Source organism: Balaenoptera ricei, chromosome 2, assembly GCF_028023285.1.
Source record: "Balaenoptera ricei isolate mBalRic1 chromosome 2, mBalRic1.hap2, whole genome shotgun sequence".
NCBI lineage: Eukaryota > Metazoa > Chordata > Mammalia > Artiodactyla > Balaenopteridae > Balaenoptera > Balaenoptera ricei.
Window position 1 is genome coordinate 72535511 of NC_082640.1, and position 18633 is coordinate 72554143.

The window sequence follows — 18633 nt, forward strand, 5'->3', positions numbered from 1 at the left end:
CTAGGTGTGGTCATGTGAATAAGTTTTGGCCAATAGGAGATAAGTGGAAGGAATGTCTGCAAGCTCCAGAGGTGAAGCCAGCGGATTTGTTCATCTAGAAATTTTGGCCTTTGAGAGATACAAATGAATATCTGCTGGCCTCTTGAACTGAGAAGAGATAGAATTGGGAGCCACAGGATGCTGCTTTCTGCCATGGGGACAAGAAACAAGAAGAGGTGGTTTGCAAAGAAAGGAGAACGGAGCAAATGCAAAACAAGAGGCAGGGTGGGGATACTGTGAGGTCTGACAGGTGCTCAGAGCAGCTGTCCCAGTTGTGGCTCTCATTCCTCATGAGCGGGGCCATGCTACTCCTGCCCTTGGGTCCTTTTAATAGAGTCCCCATTTTCTCAGCAAATTTGAATGATTTTTCCATTATTTGCAAGAAAAGGGGATTCATAAAGATGTGGAATAACCAGATAACCCTTTCTTTTGTATATAGTAGCAAAGAAGTTATGGCAGGAAAATTTATTGAGTTGTTGTATTTTGCTTTGGCTGTTGTGGAAGAATTAGAAAGAATAACAGCCATTTGTTTGTTTATTCTTGGGACTCTCCCTCCCTCTTCTAAGCAGGTAGACAGGCTTTGGGTTTCCTGCCTCAGAGGAAGTTTGAGCTATGGGGCTGCAAGAAGTTACCTAAGACAGCCTGCTGTCCTAGGTTTGAAGACATCTATTTTTTGTTTTGTTTTGTTTTAAATATTTATTTATTTGGTTGTGCTGGGTCTTAGTTGCAGCAGGTGGGCTCCTCAGTTGTGGCTTGCAGGCTCCTTAGTTGTGGCATGTGAACTCTTAGTTGCAGCATGCATGTGGGATCTAGTTCCCTGACCAGGGATTGAACCCGGGCCCCCTGCATTGGGAGCACAGAGTCTTATCCACTGCGCCACTAGGGAAGTCCCTGTCCTAGGTTTGGTTTCCAAAAGTTTGAGTTCCTTGGAGGGGATTCTAGAAGAAGGGAGAGAGGCTAAGTATTCTAGTGTGGGATAGCTGGAAGCAGAGAGAGTGAAGGGAGAGTCCTTGATATCTCAAGGAGAAGGATGAAAGTCTGTATATTCTGTGACTTTTGGCAACCTGTACCCTAATCTGGTCCCAGGGAGATTCCAGGACCTCAGAGGGGACTGCAAGCCTGCTTCATACAAAGAGATGGAATTTGGCTTTCCAGGCCTGACTGTCACTTCCTGACAATAAAACTTTATTTATAAAAACATGGGAAGTTTGACAGATTTGGCCTATAGGCCATAGTTTGGTAATTCTTGGATTAGAACATCATCATTTAGCAACCCTCAGTGAATTAGTAGATATGGACATTAGGAATCAGTAGATGTTAAGATCTTAAAAAGGCATTGTGTGCTTCCTGTGGTCTTGCCAAAGGGACCAAACTTGAGTCTAATCCGGTCTCTGGATGCAGCTACATATTTGCAGGAAATATAAGGGACAGAGAAACATGTCGAACTGCACCAAGAATATGCAATCAGTAAAATCTAGACTGGGCAGTTGTACAAGTCAAAAGCATTCTTCAACAGATTGGGTAAAGTAAAGGGATAGAGGGAGAGATATGGGTTGAAAGAGACTGGGAATGTATTAACTTGGAGAATGGGCAAGACTAAAATCCAGGTTAGGGATGTACATTTGGGTGATTATTATAAAAATCAGGATCTGGGGAGGGTTGTGATTGGGAAGGGGACCATGGATGGGGCTTCTGGAGTAGATGGCAAGACTCTATCTCTTGATCTGATGGTGGTGACATGAATGTTCACCTTAGTTTGTGCTTTGCATTTTTGGGTTTCATTTGTTTGTTTTTGTTTTTTAATTTGGTGTTTTATTTTGTAGTTTTTGTTTGTTTGTTTTGTTTTAAACAGTTCTAAGAACAACATATAAGTCTGGAGCTGCTAGGTGCCATGATTCTTTCTATGTGCAGAGAGCTACTTTGGGAATGAAGCCATCCCAGAAGAATGCAGGGTCTAGAGACAGAATGTGAGACATAATGTCCAAGATGATCTTGTTTGACTACCTGAATCTAGCCATTTCTGAAGATTGGTATATCCATGAAATTTTCAGTTATATGAACCAGTAAAGTACCTTTTTATTTCTACTGCTTTGGTTTGTAACCAGGAGTCCATCCACATATCTGTAGATCCCAAAAGTATCTTGACTACTCTTTGTTGAATATTTCTCGAGAAACTGATGGTTTTGTTGGATTTTTGGTGATTGCTTCGACTGTCTGCAGTAACTCACATTCACTGCCACACACAGGCAAACCTGTTCTTCATTCTCTCCGTGCTCTCAAAAGCTTTATTCCATATTTCATAACGGTGGGGTCCATTGTCATCCACTAAGACACGGTCCATTGTGACCTTGTTTGAGGGTTGGCAGAGCTCATCGAGGGACGGTTTGGGAAGGAATGTTCTGCCAAGGGAGGATAAAGATCCTGTCACCTGGAACAGCTGGCACATTCAATGGGTTGGTCTGAAGTAAGGGACAGTCATGTGTTTCAGGGATCTTTCATTTATTCATTCATTATGTATTTATTGATTTCCAGGCACTGCACATGACAGCCCCAGGCTCAGCTTTCAGGGAACTCACAGCTGGGGTGTGGGGTGGGATGAAGAGCTATGTGGTACAGCCTGGGGAGCTCTCAGAGGCCTACTTGTCTCTGGTCTGACCCATCCCCCTCTTCATGGTTCTGAAATTTCTGTCATTCGATGTATTTCTTGATATTGGTGCGATACTCCCAGGAAGTCCAATTTAGAATGCAAATGTGTTAACTAGAGGGATGAGCTCACTTGAGGACACAATATCGATATGGTAAAGAGTAGGAGAAGACAACACAATACATTTTGAGAAGAGAGTCTTTGGGAAGAGCTTGCAGCCTGCAGTCTGGAGCCCAGGTGTTGTCAAAGGTAAGCGAGAGGGATGGCCATGGGAGAAAGGGTAGAGGAAAGAGAAGTTGAGAAGTGCCTATTATTTCACCAGTTTTCTCAGGTTTCGGTAGTACCCATGCCTTGAGTATCTCTCCCTGGTAAGGAAGTGGGACTTACTATTTTGTATTCTTGACTTTGAAGTCAGACAGAACAGTGTCTGAATTCGAGCCTTGCTACTTACTAGCTGGTGACCTGTACCAGGTCACTTCGAAACTCTCAGCCTCAGTTTTCTTATCTGTATAATGCAGAGAAAATATTCACCTTACTGGATGGCAGTGGAAGTAAAAGATATAAATGTATCTAAAGAGCTCAGCAGAGGGCCCAAGCACATTGGTTTTTCTCAGTGAATGTTATTTCCTTCCCTTGGTTGAATAATCCCAGTCGTTTGATAGCATTCAGGTCATTCAGATGAAACTTTGGGGGGTAGTTTTATCCTTTTAAAAAGAAAGAAAGGGAAACTTAGCCCAATCTCATTCAGTTGGCATTCCGCAACCACATTTCTCAATATCCTACTTTCTAGTATTTTGTAGTATTTCTCTTCCTGGCCTATTTTAGTCCCTATTAAGTCAAGCCTAACTAACCCCCTCTATGTCAGAGACAAGGGGTCATAGAGTTCTTCCCTTCCATTTGTTTTTGTTTTCTCAAAGTGTCAGCTTTTGGTGCCCAAGGAAATCAGGAAATGAGGGGAGTTTCCTTTTCTGGGAAACAGATAATTAAAAATAACGATGTATTGAGTGCTGGCTGTGCGCCAGGCAAATGGGCTCTGCATCTTACTGGTTTCTTTAATCTTTACAATAATCCTGTGAGTGGGGATTACTATCGCAGATTTATAGAGCCCTGTAGGGTTGATTTGAAGATTAAATGAAATAGTGTTCGAAATGTGCTTAGAACATCTAGATTCAATAGATGTTAGCTGTCATTATACTATTATTTTTCAGTGAAGAAATTCAGGCTCAGTTGGGTTAAGATATCCACCTAAAGTCACCCAGCTAGAAGGCTGAAGAAGGATTCTAGGTCTTGCTGTGCAATGTCAATGTGAGAGACCCGCTATGTTTTACATCTTGATTGAAATGACAAAACACTAATCACTTTGAACAATGACAAAAGTTTCAACCCTGTTTTAACCTGATAATCCAGTGAATGTTCACCATAATTTTGGGCCAAAACATTTCCTCCCCTTCCTGATCACCTGATCTGCCGCTTGTACAGATGCCAACTTCAGTCCTTCCAACTCCCAGAGCACAGCCTTACAAGACTCAACTGCTTTTCCAGACCCATCTCCCACTTCTTCTCAAACCATCAGCAAATACAGTGGTGCACATTTATGGTGTGCCCTTGGGCCCCTGGGATTGTTCTAGGGATGAGCACTGATCCCAGCCTGGCCAATTAGCACTTTTTTTCCCCTTAATTTCAAGCTTGAATTAAAAGTGGTAGCCCCTTTCTAATGGTGGAAATAGTAAGATGTAAAACTTGGGGGTGCTGTATTTCCTAATATATAAAGAAAGCCAGTCTTGAAAGAAACTGAAGCCAATGCAACAAGGGAAGCAAAGACGAAGCAAGAGAATTCTGGTGGTGCTGAAGTTCCTGGTTCTACAAGTTCCTGAAGCCTCTGTTTACTGCCCTCACCACTTTACGTTGACTGTTCAACAATTTTTTGGATTCCTTAAGCTAATTCTTCTCCTTTACTTTGCCAGGCAAGTTCAGGTGGGAAGTTTCTGTCACTTGCAACCAGGAGTTCTGGATAACATAAATGCCACATGGCCACAACTAAACTGGACTGCCTGCTCATTCTGAGCACACTTTTGCTTATGTTGTTCTTTGTGCCTAGAATGTTCCCCATTCCCACATGTCCAAAAGTAACCACTCAGTCTTCAAGGCCCCGTTTCTCATGAACTTTCCCTGGTCCAACATGTTGCAATTCAACTATCCCTCTTCTAAGCTCCCCAGTCCTTTAAAAAGGGGAAAAAAGTTCTTTTTGATACAGAGAAGATTAGCATGGCCCCTGTGGAAGGATGACACGCACATTTGTGAAGCGTTCCATATTTTTCGAATCTGTCTCAAGAGAATTATAATGTGTCTATGTTCTTTAGGCCCAGAGCCAATTAAATAAATTCTAACATTCCTTTAAAAAAAAAAAAGTTCTTTTATGGTACTTAGAACTTTTTAACTTGTGTTACAATTATTGGTATATACACCTCCTCTACTAGTTTCCTTCCAGAACAAAGATTTGCCTTGTTCATCTTGTGCCCACTGTGCTACCACAGTATTTGGCATGGATAGCCCTATATACATGTTAGTTCCCTTCTTCTTCCCTCCTCCTCACTGGAGGCACACTTTTCCCCCTGCAGTTTCATTTTCTTTCCTCAGCATCAATGTTCCCATTCCTTGCTGCTGAGTGAGAAAATGTTCATCTGTGTGTGCCTCAGGCAGTTGTGTTTTGATGAAACAACACTCACAAACTGTTGTAAAAATAAGCTAATTTACCTAAAAATGGTAATTGCATTGCAGCCTTAAGGAACTACGAGGGAAATGAATACTGGTGAGATAGTGGGTTGTCCTGGTATGTGTGATATTTCATTTAGAATATGGATTTCAAGTGCGAACTCTATAAGGTTTGCATTCAGCAAGAACGGACTGCATTTCCGAAAGAACTATCTGTCAATCTTGTGGTCCTATTTTTAGTATCCCTGCTTCATTTCAAACCTCTTTGGCAGATCAATTATTTGTTAGGGAGAAAAGAGGTACCAAGTGTGTTCTCATATGTAGATACCCTTAAAAATTCTAGGCAACTTTTGTGGCCTGGAGGTTGGTGTTTTGAGAATACATTATTACCAGAATATGTAACTTTTTCTATTTAGCTGTCAGCTCCCCTCTCAAATTCTACCACCTGGGTGAAGTTCTCTCTGTCTAGCAATCTTTTCTCTTTTCTGAGTTCTGACAACATTTATTTTCTGCACCATCTTTTAGCTCATAGCATACTGCATTTTATTGCTGGCTGGTTTTGTTTGTTTTGTGCAAGTCTTTGTCTTCCAGAATAATTTTAATTGGTCCTTGGGTTTGGTCAGTTTCAAATTTTACCCTTACTCAGAGAAAACTGCAATAGTTACACTCTGTTTAAAGGATGATGTATTCCAGAGGACCTACTAAAATACCTATCATATATCTATAAATATCAAGTTACAATAAACATCTTGCCCTTCCTTTGTATCCTCCTTCTCTGGTGGAGCAGTAGGGTAAACACGTTTCGGAAGTTGGGTGCCTAACTTTACAATTTTGCTCATTCAACCAGCAAAAAAATACAGGGCAATGGAATCCACATTGTTGGTTATTTAGCTATCTTTCCATGGACATTTATCTCCACCTTCAGTTTTCAGGACCTGAGAGGGCACAGACCTACTTTGTACAGCCTACAGTTCCAGCATGTTGTCTTACACAGAGTAGGCACCAATGAATGTGAGAAATAATTGAATAATATATACCCTCTCTTGGAGTTTCTTTGTGGGGAACATGATTAAGAATAAAGTGCTAATATCTATCTCAAAGTCTTTTTGTAAAAAAGTGGAGTATAAAGAAACACATAAAAATAAGGTATTGTTTTCACATTTTGGAAAAGCTTCTTGGCCTCTGATAGGCAGTATTACCTGTATCGGAAGGACTGGTTGAAGGGAACTCCTGGAGACCAAGTATGTGAGGGGGAATGCATTCTCTCTTTCTACGGTGTTTAAACAGAAGCTGTAAGAACAAAACGTTTCTAATTAAGATACCACGGATCTTTCCCTCCATTAATTCCATCATTCTTCAAAGCTAATGGGTATATACAATGACTTCACATCAAAGACTCTTTTCTAAGGGTTTAGGAGAGGTGCGTTTTATTAGAACAAAGCAGAACTCACAACCCACAACAGAGCAATTTGTTGAAGTTATTTTGGAGTTGATTTATGGATCACTCTTTAGGAAAGGGACTGGATCCTCATTATGTGTGCTATCCTTCTAAACCTCCTTCTCCAAGAAGTGTTTCAGCTGTCCTTCCTCTCACTCAATCCTTCCCCCATACACTTATCACTTGCAGTCTCCTCACACGGCATTATACTTACCTATTTTCTTCCCTTCCTCCTCCCATTACACCATAAGCTCCTTGAAGGCAGGTATTAAAGCTTGCTCAACTTAGTATATACAGTGTCTTGCACAAGTGCCTGGTTTATGATAGGCATTCAACAAAGATCTGTTAAATGAATGGATGAATGAAAATAATGTGTCACATTTATAGAGAGTTTTAGGCTTGCAAGTACTTTCCTATGTTGACTCCCATGATACTCCGAGACAGGCAAGATACCCATAATTAGCCCTATTTATGGGTGTTAGAAAGGCTGTGTAACCTGAGGGCAAATAAGCTGCAATTTCAGGAGACACCAGGACTCCTGACTGTGGATTCCTGCTCTGGAGCCCTTTTCTGAATATTGAAAGCTGTTTGTTTCCTGAGCCAAGTGCCAAAGGCAAAACAAACTTACCCCCTGAATCCTTTTAACTTTCTCCCTGTTCTGCCTCTAACACTTCACTCCTCTGTTGGTTCCTTTCACCTGTGACTTAGCCCCACTTTTTATTTAGGAACCACATATTCCCTATATGCAGATGAAAGATGAAAAAAATGTATTTTTCTGTTGATTTTCCACTTCCTCTACCTGGGACCTCCTGGCTGAGCTGTAGGATTGTGGGATATGTGGTATCAGATGTGGATGATGTGTATGTGTGCACGAAGATGTAGCTGACTGGTGTGGCCAGAGAGTGTGGCTCAGAGGACTATCAGGGCCAGAGCCTTCAATGATGAGGCCTTGGCCTTGAGTTCCCCTTATTCCCCCCCACGCCGCCCTCCCCCATCTCCAACATTTTTCCCCAGGGGAAATCTGAATAAAATGAACTGGTAGAGTTTGGAGAAAGATGTTGATAATGAACTCCAGCAGATGGTGATTTAAGTATTAAAGAGCGGTCAGGGAAGGGGTGAAGTGGTGAAGGTGAGGATGCGAAATATTCAGGGCTTACTTGCTGACATTATTTGTATTTGATAATTGTATGCAAATTGGACTCAACAGTATTCATTCCTCCTTTCCACACCGCCCTGAGGGTGGAAGCTAAGGAGAGGGCAAAGGAGAGAATGTCTCAATTGGCCTCTAAAATAAGCAAGAGTCCTAGTAAAGTTTTAGAAATCCAAGAAAAATGGAATGTCATGGGATGCTTTGAGTGACACAGATGCCTACATCATCAACAAGTTAAAATGAGGACGGCAAGGGAGCTTGTTAACCTTGTCTCAGCTTCACACACAATAACCAGATGATAAAGCACTGGCAACAATGACACCACTTCACATATACCCACCCCCTCACATCTAGTTTACCAGAAATAGACACACATTTCACATGTAGAAACTTAAAAGTTACACATATAATAAGGCCTAGTATTTAATGAGTAATTAATATGTGTCAGGAGCTCTACATATATTTTACTCCTCACAGGAGCCCTGTGATAATAAGAACTAACATTATGAGTTGACAGATAAGGACCTGAGGTTCGGAGAGGTCAAGCAACTGGTCCAAAGTCACACACCTGGTAAGTGGGATTCCAGAATTCTCACCTATGTGACAGTGAAACAAATTATTTGACAGTGAGTCAAAAAACTCTTAGGCTAAACTGCCTCGCATATATCCAACTTATCTCCGCATATATCCATGGGGCAAGCACTCCCTCTTCTGCCTATATCACAATTTTTTACTTTAGTGACACGTACATGGCCTGTATGCTGCATATTCCTCGTATGTCCCCAATTAGATTGTGAACTTCTGGAGGGAAGCGATCGGCTCCATTACCTTAGTCAGTTACGCATAACTGCTGCTCGTTAGAAAATTTTCAACGAAGGATATCAGGATGGTGGCTATAAATGCGGAGTCTTGGAGTAAGAACAGGTACAGAAGGAAGACGGGGACAGGTGTATTCATTCGACAATTTAATGAGCACCTGGGCCGGTGTTAGGTGCTGGAGACACAGTGATGACTAGGCCAGTCAGGGTCCCTCCACTCATGAGACTTCACTGTAGAGGTCGAGGTCAAGGTCAAAATCAAAGTCATAATTTACCTCTGCGTTCCTCAGCAGAAAAAACAGAGGAGTCGCAGGCCCCAGCATCTGCAGGGTTTTGGCAGTCCTGCTGCACAAATTCATGAATAATAAGCTAGAAGTAACTCAAGTGAACCGCTTTCATGTGATTGAACTTGACCGGCCAGAAGTCTTGGGCTGGCTGGTGTGGGAGATAAAGAGCGCAGAGCGCGTGGCGAGAGTCCGAGATAAAGGGGTGTGGCCGCCTAGCCTCGGCAGCCAGTTTTTCCACGCGTCGCTCCATCAGGCAGCAACAGGACGCGGGGCAGTAGGGTCTTACACGCCCACCACGAGGAAAAGGGGGCGCGCTGGCTGGCCCCCGTACTCCTCACCGCCGTTTATGAAACGCCCCCCAATTGTGCCTCATGCGGAGTCCGATCCTCGCGGACGCACCGAGCTGCCTGGACTCTGCGAGGGCTGAAAGGTGAGGGCTGCGCGGTAACTGGGTGTTCCTAGAATCTAGGCTTCCCACCCCCATCCATTATTAAATCCTAGTCTCTTTTCCCGTTCTCCTGCAGCCTGCCCCGAGCACTCCTCCCCCAGAGGCTCTCGCCTCCCGCGCTAGGCCTTGGGGGCGGGGCGAGGGCTCCAGGCTGCGCGAGAGTTCCGCCCAAGTCCTGCGAGACTCGCCTTTCGCCGCTGCTGCCGCCGCTGCCTCCTACGTCTTTCCCTTTGACAAGTCGCCGCTGCTGCAGCAAAAATAAAGGACGCGGCCACCGCAGCCGCTGCCGAGCCGGGCTCGGGTCGCCGGAGCCGCGCCCCACCCCCACCAGCTCTGGAGCCGCGTATGGTAACGCCTTCTCTTCTGTCCTCCTGGCCGCCTGTGCGTGCGCCCCGCTGGCCCGGCAAGGCCGGCCGGAGCCATTCGGGGGCCGCCGCCGAAGGGGGCCGCCGGGGTCCCGGGTGGGTGGCAGGCAGAGGCCTGAGGAAGCCCTCCCGGCGCGGTGCGGCTCCCCGGCCCCTGAGGCCTCTCGCTGCCCGGGCGGCTACAGAGCCGCGTTAGAAGCCGAGCCGCCGGCCCGAGAGGGCGAAGGAACCCGCCCCTCTGGCGGCTTGCTGTACCAGTCCACGGGCCTCGGGGGTCGCGTCTCTGAGTTCCCCACTCCTTTATCCACTAACGAGAGTCCCGCCCCCGGCCGGGGCTCGGACCCGGGGGTGGGGTGGCGGCCCGACCCTATTTCGGGATCCGAGGAGAGCTGCGACCCGGGTGCCCCCCGTCACCCTCCACCTTTTGAGGGGTGGAGGTTGGGACGACGTGTCTTTCCCTTTTGCTCTGCTTTTTGGGTGGGGGCAGCTCATGATCTGGTAAACCTTTCTTCAAATCTTATGGCTCTGTAAAATAACTATAAAGCTTTTGCTGCTGGGAGGGGAGACGAGATGCATTGTGAAGCCTCTGGGGTGAGATGAGGATGATGATGACGGGAGCTGTCTCAGGGAACATAGTGAAACCTTTCCTGTGATGGGTGGCAGGTTCATGGGAGACACAGGAGGACCGGAGCTGGTACCATCTCTCCCAGGAGGTTATGTAAAAGACATGCTGTGTATCCTAGAGAGCTGTGAAACACAGGGACAGAATTTTGCTTTAATTTAACAATGATTTCTATAATGCAGTAGAAAATATGGATACTCAGAATAATAGGAATACCAAATCTGAACACACTGACCCATCCTCGTAATTCCATTTCCAGAGGTAGCATTTCATGGTTAACATTTTGGTGTATTTCCTAACAGACACTTAATTTTTTCAAATAATTTTTGGCTCATCCTTGACTGGGACTTCCCCATTCTATACATGTTGGAAAAATGATTTGTTTTATTTGAGTCACTTCTTTGACCTGCTTGATTAAAACTGGCTACTTGTTCATTAGCACTGACTGTACTGTCATCACTATCTCTTTCATTGGGCCCTCTTCCAAAATGATTATTAGCTAAATGCTTTTAAAAAAAGAAAACATTAAAAATTATTATTTACTTGGCTCTAGAACATATGTGTTTTTACAGTTCTGCCTGTGGTGGGTGCTGTAAAGGAGTAGTATTTGTGGAAAGCAAATAAACTTTGATTATTATGGTGGGAAGAAACCTGTTTACTTCAAGGCTTTATAAAATTGGCTCCCACTGGTTATTTTTAGACCCGAATCATTATGTGGCATTGTTTGTTTCATAGTGCTTTTGTGATTGGGATGGGATGGACATGTGCCTTTGATTATGTAGATTTCTATAGTGTGTGTTTATACAAGCAAAATTGAGTGTCCTTGGTACCTGTGTGCATATATGTGCATATATATGTACACACATGTGTATTAAGCACCTGTGCGCATTCGTAAATCTTGGAAGTGAGTTAAAATGTATTGTTATATTATTTGAAGAAAGAAAGCATTAGGTAGGGCAAAGAATAATCTTGCAATATTTCCCCCAAATCACATGACAGTTTTATATGGCAGAATGAGACATCTAGGGAGGTTGAAAATCTGGAGGCTTTTAAAAATAGGATAGATTGTCATCTGTCTGGGATTGTCATTGGAATGGCCTATTAAGGCCTCTTGTAATTCTAAACTTTTATGAATTTTGCTTTCCCTAAGGTTCTTATCACTTTGCTTCTTAAATTTCTAGTCATGCTGTTTGCTCGTGACACTTACCCATTCATTTGCTGGTCATGTATTCCACTCCCAGTGCAGGCATCGTGGTGGTTCGTGGAGGAGAAAGCAAATGTAAACATGTCACTTAATCTGTTTATTAATATAAACACCTGAAAATCCTATTTGATAAAAGGAATTTCAGAAGACTTGTTGATTAGGCTGGGTTGGTTAGTAGAGGATGCAAATAATAAATACAGTACAATTTTAATGTCCCAAGCATTTTTTCCCAAAAAAGACTAAATTACTCAATATTTGAAATTAAAAAAAAAGACTGCATACGTTGAACAGCTGATTTTTTAAAATTCAGATTTTCAGAACTTAAAATAACAATGATGATGACTTTGTAGTTTAGGGTGTGGAGAGAAGTTTGTATTAGGATAAAAGCGAATTGACTTGAGAAAAAACCTTGAATTTTGTGGTTGGACGACTATGTGATAATAAGTAACAAACACTATAATCTATTGACTGTTTTTTATGTAAATAAAACTTTGGCGTAACAGACAAATGAAATATGTTATTTTGGGCACATACTACGGATTATCACGATATTGAAAACATAAAAAAAAATTGGTCGTTTTAAACGAAGTTTGCAAAGCCAGTAAAGTTGCAACAGCAGCAAATTTTTTTTGACTAAAAAAGGCAGAAGGTATAAAAAACATAAAGTAGGTAATTTACTTGTTAGATGCCCGATCTGGTTTTTATGATTTCAGTTTGTTCTGCTGTCACTTACTAGACCCTCTAAATTAATGGGAATATTAAATTCCAGATGGGATCCCTGAGCAAGGGAATGAGACATTCGCATAAGATGATCGATTGATGGATTTTATTTATTTTTAACTTTATTTTGAAATAATGTTAGACTTACAGAAACGTTGCAGAGATAGTACAGAGAGTTCCTATATACCCTTCACATAGCATCCTCTACTGTTGAAGACTTACATAACAATGATCAAACACAGGAAATTCGCATTGGTGAAATATTATCAACTAAACTACAGACTTTATATGAATGTCACCAGTTTTTCCCCAATGTATTTTTTTTTTTTCTCCCAGGATCTAATCCAGGATCCCACATTGCATTTAGTTGTTATATCTTCCTAGTCTTGTCTACAATCTGTGACAGTTCCTCTGTTTTTCCTTGTCTTTCATGACCTTGACACTTTTGATGAGTACTAGTTAGTTATTTTGTATAATATTTCTCATTTTGGGTTTGTCTGATGTTTTTCTCATGATTAGATTGAGGTTCTGTATGTTTGCAAGAAAACTACAAAAGGGGTGTGTCCGCAGTGCATCATACTAGAGGTACATGGTGTTGACATGTCTTATTGTTAGTGATATTTTAACTTCGATTGCTTTATTAAGGTGAACTCTGCTGTATTCTCCACTATAAAGTTACTATTTTTCTTTTTGTAATTGATACATATCTTAAGGGAGATACTTTGAGACTATGCAGATACACTGTTTCTCCTCAAACTTTCTCCCACTGATTTTAGCAACCATTGGTGGATCTTGTCTGCAGCAGTTATTACTGTGGTATTTGCCTACTGGTGATTTTGTTATTTCCCTCGTTCCTTTTACATTTATTATTGGAATTCTTCTGTAAGAAAGAGGTGTCCCTTCCTCATTTATTTGTTAAATTATTTATTTTTATAAGTATGACTTCATGGATATTTATTTTATTCTACAGATTCTACTTCAGTAGTATCATTATCTTATTGCTCAGATTCTTCCAGTTTTGGCCATTAGGAGCTCTTTCGGGTTGTCCTCCACCCTTTTTTGAGCAGTTCCTTATATTCTGGCACCACAGGCTATTTTCCATGCTGATCTTGTATTTTTCCTTGTACCTGTCCTGAAATCAACTACTTCTCTAAGGAGATCTAGTTCCTTTTATTGGAGAACAGAATTTAAATCAAGATCTGAATGCTAGGTATGCTCACTGGGGTGTCACTGCTCCTAGGCCCTCAGAGGACAGAGCTAGGAAATATATGTATATATACTAACCTGCTCACACATGCAAGCAGACACACACACACACACGCACACACACTTATTTCTGTATTTGTCTTTCTCTATATTTTAAAAACCATATTTGAGTTCATATTAATATCTTGTATTCCAGTCCAACACCACAAGGTTCATTCCAACCTTTTTTTAAAATTTATTTATTTAATTAATTTCTATTGGCGTATAGTTGCTTTACAATGTTGTGTGTTGTGTAGTTTCTGCTGTACCAACCGTTTCTTATTTGTGACTTTTTTTTCTGACAGTGAGAAACCTGCCTCTCCTTATCTATAATACTGTATACTAATTTATTTGTTCAATTTTAGAATGCACATCAAGTAGTGACCTGTTGCTAACCCTTATGAGAAACATATTTACCAATGAGTGCAGTATTTGTATACATGTTTTTTTTCTTGTCTTTAGCCTTACAGTATCTAGTCAACATACTGTTTTTCAAAGTTACTTAGGTTAATTCTTTTGTTCCTCACTTCCTTTAGTGTGGTTATATTATTCATCTGTAATGCAGTTAGGTCTCATTCTTTGTATCCTATTTTGGGTTCCTCCAATTCTGGTTGATTTTATTTATTTTGGTATATGAAACATTACTGCTACTAAACATTACATTAAAAAAATATACTCAGATAATTGTCACTCCTTATTCCTACTACCCTATTCCCATTCCCTCCCCTCCCCCTTTTCCCCACCTGTTTTCCATGCCCTTAGGTAACCAGCTTCTTTAGTTTCTGGTTTATCCTTCCATTATCTCTTTTACACGCATGAACAGATTGTGTTTTTTTTGTATTCCTTTTTTTCTTGCATACAGTTTTTTAAATTGAGGTACAATTCACAAAACACAAAGCTCACCCTTTGGAAGTGTACAAATCATTGTTTTTTAGTCTATTCATAAGGTTGTGCAACCATCACCACTACCTAATTTTAGAACATTTTCATTATCTGGAAATGAAACCCTGTATTCATTAGTAGTACTAAGTATACTTAGTACTAAGTATAGGAAGTATTCACTTCCTATTCCCCCTTCTCCAGCCACTAGTAACCATACTTTCTGTTTGTATGAATTTGTCTATTCTGGACGTTTCGTGTAAATGGAATCATATGATATGTGAACTATTGTGCCTGGCTTCTTTCACTTAACGTAATCTTTTCTAGGTTCATCTATGTTATAGCATGTGTCAGTACTTCATTCTTATTATGGCTGAATAATATTCCATTGTATGAATATACCACACTTTGTTCATCCATGTATCAGTTGATGGACATTTGGTTTTTCTTTTCTTTTCTTTTTTTTTTTTTTTTGGCTATTATGAACATTCAGGTACAAGTTTTTATGTGGACGTATGTTTTCAATTCCCTTGGGTATATACCTAAGAGTGGAATTACTGGGTCATATGATAACTTTTTTTTTTTTAAATAAATTTATTTATTTATTTTTGGCTGTGTTGGGTCTTTGTTTCTGTGCAAGGGCTTTCTCTAGTTGCGGCGCGCGGGGGCCACTCTTCATCGCGGTGCGCGGGCCTCTCATTGTCGTGGCCTCTCCCGTTGTGGAGCACAGGCTCCAGATGCGCAGGCTCAGTAGTTGTGGCTCATGGGCGTAGTTGCTCCGTGGCATGAGGGATCTTCCCAGACCAGGGCTCGAAGCCGTGTCCCCTGCATTGGCAGGCAGATTCTTAACCACTGCACCACCAGGGAAGCCCTCATATGATAACTTTTTGAGGAACTGCCAAACTGGTTTTCCCATTCCCTTCTTTCTTATATGAAGAGTGGCATGTTATAGATACTTTTTTGCACCTTTTTTTCAACTTAATAGTGTGTCCTGGAAATCACCCCAACAGTTCATTCTTTTGAAGAGATAGTCTTTTGATATTCTCCGTTTTTTTTTTTTTTTAATTTTTAAATTTTTGATTTATTTATTTTTGGCAGCACCATGTGGCTTATGGGATTTTAGTTCCCTGGCCAGGGATCTAATCCGGGGTCCCAGCAGTTAGAGTGCTGAGTCCTAACCACTGGATCACCAGGGAATTCCCAGATATTCTCCATTCTTTTTTACAGCTGTATAGTACTCTACTGTGTAGATGTATCCTAAGTTATTCAGTCATTCTTCTGTATGTGAGCACTTAGGTTGTTTCCTGTATTTTGCAGTTATAAACAATTTTGCAGTAAGTGACCTGTGAATATATATTTTTGTAGTGTAAGAGATGTATCTTCAGGGTAGATTCCTGTAAGTGAGATTGCTGGGTCAAAAGTTCTGTGCATATGTAGTTTTGTTAGGTATTGCCTAATTTTCCTCCAGAAGTGTTGTACTTATTTGCGTTCCCACCAGTAATATATGAGAGCACCTGTTTTCACCACAACCTTACCAACAGAATGTGTTGTTGTGCTTTTTAATATTTTTTTTTTTTTGCCAGAGATGACTGATTTTAAAAAATGCCCTGCAGTCATTTCAGTGACCGGAACCCATCGTGGAAGGGCACTTAATGCCTGCCGTTGGCAGGTTCTTTTTTTTTTTTTTTTGGCTGCGTTGGGTCTTCATTGCTGCGTGCGGGCTTTCTCTAGTTGCGGCGAGCGGGGGCTACTCTTCGTTGTGGAGCACGGGCTCTAGGCGTGCGGGCTTCAGTAGTTGTGGCTCTAGAGCGCAGGCTTAGTAGTTGTGGCTCATGGGCTTAGTTGCTTCGCGGCATTTGGGATCTTCCTGGACCAGGGCTCGAACCTGTGTCCTCTGCATTGGCAGGCGGATTCTTAACCACTGCGCCACCAGGGAAGCCCTGTTGGCAGGTTCTTATAGCTTGAAAATGAAATATATTGTCCACTAATACTGTACTGATAACATGTAGGTTATTTTGTGCAGGGGAAATTGACTAGAAGGCAATTTCCGATCTACCCAGGATTGCTCATTTGAAACTTTTTGCATTTAATGGAGTTGCTGCATTGATTCATAATACCCATGCTCTGAAATACTTGTGGAGTTTAACAAAGGATAACTGAAATTGTAAGGAGAATATTTTTTCCTGTAGAGTATGTATGAGATAGTAATTATTGGTTCACATTGTATGCTAGTTATTTTGAACAGGACATACAGTACATATTGGCACTATGGTATGGTAGTTATTTGAACAGTAATGGCTTTATCTGGAATCTGTTTTATTTCCATAAGAAAGAAGGCCAATCTTAAGGAAGAAGAAATCGAGAGTTTAAAGTTCTGAATTAGGATAATCCTGTCAGATTTTAGTGGTGCCAAGAAACTAAGACAACATGAAAAACATCTGCATCTTACAAGGTAACAAGTTCTGCTCAGGGGGACTGGAAATTTAGTTTCTTTCACCAAAAAGGACATTGTTCCAGGTGCTTGGAACACATTAATGAAAAAACAAGTATTCTTGCACCAGAGGAGCTTACATTCTAGTGGTTTTCTGATGAATTGATGTTCTCAGGAAGACAAATGATGAGTGCTGATTGTGAGTAGAATCAGTAGAGGTTTGGTGTATTCTTACAATCACCTTTGGTGGTATAAAAACCTCAAATAACACTTTATTTTACTGGTTACAAAGCAAAGCCATGAAAAGGTTTCCACAGGATGGTAACTTATGTTGTTCACCAGTCTTTTTTTCTCTCATTTTAAGTGATTCCTACCACTAGTAGTAGTAGTAGTAGTAGTAGTAGTAGTAGTAGTAGTAGAAGAATAATAGTTCCAATAGAATAATAGTATAGTATAGTTTTTTTTTCATCTGGGGTTCCATGAGAGAACTAAACCCTAATGTTCTAGGACATTTGAGCATTAATTGTATGTGAAGAATTAACTTCTCTCCATTGCACCTAGAATGGCACTAGTTATCTACTGTCCTTGGGAGAGTTGAGAAAAGATTCACTCCAATATTCATTTCAAGTTCTATGGTTCAGATGATGAACCCAGTTGAGAAAGGTCATAGTCATTATAGTTAATTAGATATTTTGTTTGTTTGTTTTTCTAACTTATTACCACTTATTAGTAGAGTGATGTTGGATAAGTTTTTATCTCTTAGCCTATTTTCTGATCTATAAAATGGGAATGATGATAGTTGCTACCTCGTAGGGCTCATGTGAAGATTAAACAAAAAAGTTTTTCCCATCTACATTTATCCATTTCTTTGGCTTTAAGAACTATCTAAATGTTGATTAACTTCCACATTTATATCTTCAGCCCTGACCCCTTTCCTGAGGTACAGTGTCATAGTTCGTCTGCTTATTCCACATCTCATTTGGCTGTCTAAAAGGCTTCTCAAACTAAGTTTGCACAACACAGAAGTTGTGATTCCTGTCCTCATCATTTCCTCCCAATGTGCCCTTAGTAAATGGCAGGACCATTTACCTAGTCACTCAGGCCAAAAGCCTAAGTGTCACGTGTGATTCTTTTCTTTTCTTTTCTTTATACCCTATAATCAGCCCATCAGCAAATCCTCTTGGTTCTATCTTTTGAATGTATTTCTAATCTGATCAGATATCATCATCTCTACCTTATTACTCTGGTCTAAACCACCATCATGTCCTGGTTAGATAATTACAAGAGTCTCTTAACTGTTTTCCCTGTTTTCTCACTTGACCTCCTACAGTCTATTCTGCGTTTCACAGCTAGAATGATCTTTTTAACTGTTCATCAGATAAGCCACTCCTCTGTTTAATACTTTATAATGACTTCCTTTTATAATTAAAATAACAGCCAGATTCCTGGCCATGGCCTGTGAAGTCCTCCATGATGTAGTCCCTGTCTCCTTCTCTCTTTTCACTCCACTTCTGCTACACTGAACTTCGCTATGTTCTTTGATCACGCCAGGTGCATTCCCAGGGCTTAATACTTGTTCTTGCTCTGTTCCTCCCTCAGGTCTTTGTACTGCTTGCTCCCTCACGTCATTC

The 18633-nt window shown here is 41.2% G+C and overlaps 1 protein-coding gene and 1 pseudogene across 12 annotated transcripts in view; both read left to right on the forward strand.

Moving 5' to 3' along the window:
• Nucleotides 1–4900: 4900 nt before the first annotated feature.
• LOC132361207 (U6 spliceosomal RNA) lies at nucleotides 4901–5000 on the forward strand (annotated as a pseudogene).
• A 4498-nt stretch (nucleotides 5001–9498) lies between these two features.
• Nucleotides 9499–18633, forward strand: part of HERC1 (HECT and RLD domain containing E3 ubiquitin protein ligase family member 1) — a 225201-nt gene continuing 216066 nt past the window's right edge. For 10 of the 12 annotated variants that reach the window (XM_059913067.1, XM_059913069.1, XM_059913070.1 and 7 more), the window contains exon 1: nucleotides 9727–9884. The gene's annotated coding sequence lies outside the window, so the exon portion shown is untranslated. Of the gene's footprint in view, nucleotides 9519–9726; nucleotides 9885–18633 lie in introns of those variants that run through there. The other 2 variants (XM_059913065.1, XM_059913064.1) reach the window with 2 other exon arrangements.